This window comes from Bactrocera dorsalis, unplaced genomic scaffold, assembly GCF_023373825.1.
Source record: "Bactrocera dorsalis isolate Fly_Bdor unplaced genomic scaffold, ASM2337382v1 BdCtg273, whole genome shotgun sequence".
Classification (NCBI taxonomy): Eukaryota; Metazoa; Arthropoda; class Insecta; order Diptera; family Tephritidae; genus Bactrocera; species Bactrocera dorsalis.
The window spans coordinates 5,851-12,131 of NW_026038324.1; the positions used below are offsets into that span (position 1 = coordinate 5,851).

Sequence of the window (6,281 nt, forward strand, 5' to 3'; positions counted from 1 at the left end):
AATGTAAGCCAAAAGATTGTTAATTTTAAATTTGTTTATTATAAAAGACTTGTGACTTTCTTTAAGCCAACCTTTTGAAATTCTGGGACAACTATAACAGCATATTTTTGGCATCCACCTTTTATTCCTTTCTTCAATAGCAAATCCAAATTATAGCTGATAAGCCGTTTTAATACGATCTGTTTTGGTATATCGGTGTATTTTCAGAGAAAACTCACCTGAAAAGTAGCATAAATATGATAAATATGAAGTGGAATTTAGATAGGTGGCATTCCAAAACCTTAAACTAAAAAGCAAACCAAAATTAAAAGTACTAAAATATTGGGTATCTGCCATTTTGGTCGATCCCTTTCTGCCATTTTCCCGCTAGAGACATTATTCCATCAGTGTAAATCGAAACTTCGAAATTTCCGGAACGGAAGAGAATGAACCATTGTTATGCTACGCGAACTGACAGAACATCGTCTCCGTAAACTTCACAAATTTGGTGGCTTGAGTGGCATTCTTCCCTTTTTTACACAAAAATTTCAAAATATAGCAAATTCTTCATTATTTTCACTCGCTTTTGAACAGCTGTAACTTTTTTTCAACATCTCCGAATTTAATTTTTTTGCGGTTAAATTAAGTTTAAAATCTCACCTTTCCAACACTATATGGTGTGATACAATGCGATTGGTAGTACTGGACATATATGACTGCAACGATATCTATTGGCGAAAAGACTTTTTCGACTACCCATTATATATATTTATGTCATAAATAGCGGCAATAATTCGGCGTATGTATGAAAGAAGTACTACACGAAAGGAAAGCAACGAAAAATTAAAACGATAGCTGCTAAAATATGCATATTAAAAGCGCACATATCTACATACACATAGTATATGATTCGGCGTATATAAATTTGCATACAAGAGTACGCACGTGTGTACAGACCCCATTAACCCAACACCAGACAACGCAACACGAAAATATTTTTCTTGTTTATATCACTCCCTTTGCGTAGTGAAATTTTTATCCGGACGTTTGCGAATTATTTAAATTAAATTTTGCATTGTACGAAATCAAATTGCGTATTTAAAATTTTTGTCTCCCCTCAAGAGTGTGCGTATTTTCACGCTCACTTCATTTATGTGCTTTGATTTGCCGCTTTTACACTCATTTCGTGCAATTGTGATAATAAAATTTTCTTCAGCAACGCGCCAACGAACCAAGATAAGACAGACCGGAAAGAGGCAATTGATGCCGTAGCAATTGTCTGATGCTTGCGGTAACCACATCATGACTTTGCATCGTTTGCCTCTAGCGAGTCTTACACACGCTTCACTTTCAATTATCCCTAATTTTTATTTTGCAAAATGAGATTTTGGATTTGGCTTTTTCGGGTAGCTAACAGTCGTCGTAATTCGCCTTAGACAATGTGGAGTTTGCGGTCAACGGCTACGAGTTAAAAGAAAGATTTGAGAAGGTGGCAACGGAAATTTAATATTAAATTCATAAAGATCATAATTTTATAATTTAGCTGCTTAATCGAAGGTCAAACACGTTTTTATAAAGAATATGTATGACATGATTTTATGTATATTTAAAAGTTCTGGAATACAAAGTGCCTTCCAAAGTAAACAGAACTTTTTTAATTTAGCGCCCCCTGGTGGCGCCATCTGTATGCGGGCTGTTGCGTTAGAATCTGCTATCTTTATCGATCGTCCAGTGAGCATTTCATGACATATCATTGGTTGGAAAATAACTTCACTTCCACTGCGTTTTAAGTGGCAGTATGTTTGTGTAATCTTTCAACTTTTGCCGAAAAGATGAAATAAGTTTATCGCGATGATTGCCTATTCCGTAGCAGAGTGCACGTGTGGTTTCATCGTTTTCAAATTGGTCGTAAGGACATAAATGACGATCAACATGTGGGCCAATCAAAATTCGGGATCACCGGAAATTCCATCGTAACTGTGCGTAAGTTCATCAAAAATCAGCCGAAATTATCATTGAAATTCATGAAAATAGAATTTAACATCTCCAAAACATCGATTTATCGCATTTGACTGAACATTTGGGTTTACGAAAGGTGCGTGCAGGGTTTGCTCAGCCCAAATCGACTGAAGACCAAAAATTGCTCAGAATCCAACATTCGATAGACGATTATTTGACCAAAAATCGCATTTTAACCATTCTCCGTGTTTACCTGATATTGCACCGTGTGACTTCTTGCTTTTCGGAAAAATGCATTTGCCCATGAAAGAAAAGCGTTATGCAGACGTAGAGGCAATTCAAAAGGCTTGCACCGGCATACTGGCAGCCATACCCGCCAACGACCTAAAACACTAGTTCGAAATGCCTTTGGACCGTGGAAAAAGCTGAAGGGAGACTATTTTGAATAAAATAAATTGATTTTGCAGAAAAACCATTTGTTCTGTTTTTTTTCCTCTTTACCCCTTTACTTCGGAACGTCCATTGTATATTGCATTTTTGCCAGCGTGTTAAAAAATTACATATTTATGTTCATGCTTAGCTCTTATTTTGAAGCAGTTTTTATTTCCTCAATCCTAGTGTGCCATCGTCATTTCATGGAAACTTTTGGAAGCAAAAAAAAAGTCAAAAGGGGCCTGGTCGGGGAAATACGGTGTGCTATTTTATGTTTATTGTTTTATTTTTAGCCAAATATTCGTGGCCAAAAACCGATGCGTGAGCAGAGGCGTTATCATGATACAAAAGCCAGCATTTGTTCTTCCACAATTCCGAACGATTCTGAAGGATTGCTGGAGGATTGACCATACGACCCTCTGGCAAGGACTCATGATGTACGTCGCCTCTGTAGCGGAAGAAAACCTTCGAATCCGACCTAACTTGGCACATTTTTTTCGTTCTTGCCATAAACTTTTGATTCGTGACCATTAATGATCCTATGGGGCATATCAGTGTCTTGTCTCGCTGTTTTGTTGAAACGCAATAAAACAATCGAAAATCGAATACACGTAGCCAGCGAAGTGCACTCAATACGCTTTCCAGCCAGCTAATTAAACAATATTCAATTAAATAATGTCATAGTCAGGCACATACCTAAACATACCCTGCAGAAAATTCGACTATCCCACAACTAGGAAAGATCCAGCTATTTTAATAATAGTACTGGTTCTAGCTTAATACCTAGGCAATGCATTCAAATGTCCACTTTAATACGGAGATGTCGTTGGCGGTGGCAATTATCGTGCAGTGCATTACTTTGCAACTCGACTTTCACCGATTTCATAGTGGATAGTTGTGAGGTAGTTCCATTAGATTGGTTCTACGGTATGTATTTTTAAGATAGTCCCAAGCTAGTCAGCTAAAAACTAAAATAATCTTCATAAAAAACTAGTTGCATTAAAACTGTGCCATAGATAAATTTTGAGTTCATTTTAGAATTTATTTATTTTGTGTTGAAATAGGTTTTGTATGAAAAAGGTTTACATTACTTTAATTGAATAAAGCTAAATGCAAGTATTAGGCATAAAAATGAAATGTAAATTATGAAGTTTTTGAAGGCGACATTTTAAAATTTCTGTTTTTTTGCATCCTTATAGCCTTCCAGGTGATCCTCCGCAGCAATTAAATTTGGTGTTGGTGAAATTGAATCTATATATTCTATGAAAAGAATATATTAGTTAAATATGCAGATTCAGTTGATTTAAAACTTGTAAATATTACTTACTTAGTAGTGCAGCATAAAACTTTTCATAGGACTTTAACCATACCATCGCTCCAGATTTTTCTTAAGTTGCGTGTAACATTTTGTTGAATTAACCTTTTTATAGTAGAAACCTGTTAAAAAATGACAAAAATGTGATAAATGTTTGGGTTTTGTTAATATTTATTATACTTTCAAAAATTTCGCTGTTTTCTATACAATTTGATCCTCCAAAGCCCTTCCTCTGTCTGCAGCGGGAAAAAGTCGGCTATTTGGCCACCCACTGACTCTTAGCGAATTAATTTCTGCTGCAATACTTTTTGCTAATGGAAGCTTTACATTATGGCATTATTTTGTTAAATTGCATTTCTGAAAAAAAAACAACTATGAACAAAGATATGTTATGGTTATATTGTATAAATTGTATTTAATATCTTCCCTACAATCTATGGCTCCTTGGGTAATCATTTTAACACCTGGAATAACACAAATAAAAGCTTTAACCGGGGCATCACAAACTATACAACGTATTGTAACCTTAATGTTTTTTCCTAAAATTTGTATCCAATTTTCCATCATTTTCATTCGTCAACAACCATTTTTTAAAACTTCCACTTACAATTGTATATCTGTATCTACATATATAATAAGTTTACGCTATTTTGAATTGAATAACTTTTTGCAACGCACTTTTGAAATTGAAATATGAAGATGGGTTAGAACAGCTGTTTTTAACGATAAGTGATTATCGATATTTTACATTAGGCTTGATACATTAAACAGTCTTTCGCTGCATTCTAAAACAGCATGGTTTAAAACACATGCTAATTGATGGATCAGAACTGTATTTTTTTGGACCGGTTCTCAATTTTTCTGCAGGGTATATGCGCATACACACCCACTCGAAACTCAGTTAATAGGTGTCAACAAGTAGCTTCACGCGTTAAATTAACTGAGTTGTCGCACAACTTATAACAGCCGGAGAGAGAAAGAGAGCTAGCACTATGGCAAATGATTATCGCTGGAAACGGTGAAATGAATGTAATGGCAGCAACTACAGATATTAGCACTTCAATTGCTGCACTGCGTTTGCAAGCAATGTGGCACGCAACCTTAACTGCACACATACAATCGTACATACATATATGTCCATATTTAGATAAACTGTATCTGCGTGTTTGCACATGAGCAAACATTTTATTTAAAATTTTCAAAAAATAAAAAAAGAAAACTTAACATCCGCTAAAGGAGACTCTGTGCGCTTACTTACAGTTACGTTGGCAATAAATTTTCACGCGAGTACTTTGCATTTGGAGTGACACTTTTGGCGCTTATATAAAGGAATTAGTGCTTACATGCAGGAGTGTTTGCCTATATTTCTGTGATAGTGTGTATATGTGCATTTGAAATCCATAAAGTATCTGCAAAATGGGCAAGAGCTCCAAAAAGAAGTTTCTGTAGAGAACGCAGCTAAAGATTTATTTCAGTATTAAATGTCGCAAATAAACACATACACACACATTTTACTACAGGGTGCCGCAAGGCTCAGTTTTAGATCCACTGTTGTGGAATATTCTATATGATGAAGTGCTAAAACTCCCACTAGGAAAAGGAGTCCAAATTATCGGGTACGCTGATGATGTCGCGGTAACTGTGGTAGGAAAATAACTCAGCCAGGTACAAAACCTATGTGAAGATACCTCAGAAAGGATAAAAAACTGGCTTATGAGTAAAAATCTCCAATCTCCGATTAGCAGCTCAAAATCAGTGCTAATCACAAGTTGAAAAAAAATTTGAAAAGGTTACTCTTAATATGGATGGTTATAACATAACTACACAGCAGCCATTAAAATACCTATACTGCAAATACAATAGACACGCGGCTCGACTTTTACACCCACATTGAGAATGCATTTGTAAAAGCGGCTCGAATAAGAGTGGTGTTAGCGAGCATGATGGCTAGAGGATAAACGAGCACTCTTGGATAAAGTCAGTCAGTCGGTGCTAATGTACGCGGCGCCTATATGGGGACCAACAATACAAAGTAAAAAGTACGCTAATAAAGCAAGATCTGTGATGCGGCTTAATGCAGTGAGAGTGATTTGTGGATTCCGCACGGTCTCGCATTAGGCATCTAGGGTAATAGCGGGTATCTTGCCGCCTGACATAATGGCACTGGAACTCAAACGAGTGTATGAGAAATCCAGAGGCAATGAAGAACGTCTTACAACAACAAAACGGCAGAGAGACAGAAAAGATTATTTGAGAGGCAGAGTCGCTGGGATGCGGCAGAAAAACGAATGTGGACGTTCACACTAAGCAGGAACATTTAAGAATGGGTGGAGAGAAAGCACGGCACATAGCAAACAAGTGTATATAATAAGTAAATACATGTATAAAACACATATAAATAAAAAAAAAAAATAAAAAATAAAATACGTAAACTTCGGTTGTACCGAATCCATAACACCATTTACAAATAAAAAGCTTTTTATCGGTTCGTAAGGTAGCTGCATGCTAAAGTGCTTATGTCTGAACAATTTTTCGAAGTATTTGGACAACAATGTATGCAAAATTTCGTGAAAATAATTTATGAAATAAAAAGTTT

General features: G+C 35.9%; 1 long non-coding RNA gene across 4 annotated transcripts; it reads right to left on the reverse strand.

The window, feature by feature from the left end:
• Positions 1-3,383: 3,383 nt before the first annotated feature.
• LOC105222130 (uncharacterized) lies at positions 3,384-5,479 on the reverse strand. 4 transcript variants are annotated; one of them, XR_007423677.1, is made up of 5 exons: positions 4,211-5,479; positions 4,117-4,149; positions 3,866-4,042; positions 3,698-3,807; positions 3,384-3,630 (listed from the first exon to the last, which is right to left on the reverse strand). It is a non-coding gene; the product is annotated as an uncharacterized LOC105222130 (long non-coding RNA). The 4 variants fall into 4 exon arrangements; XR_007423676.1 differs by having other exon boundaries at positions 3,866-4,057; positions 4,211-5,476; XR_007423674.1 differs by having other exon boundaries at positions 4,117-5,476.
• Positions 5,480-6,281: the final 802 nt, after the last annotated feature.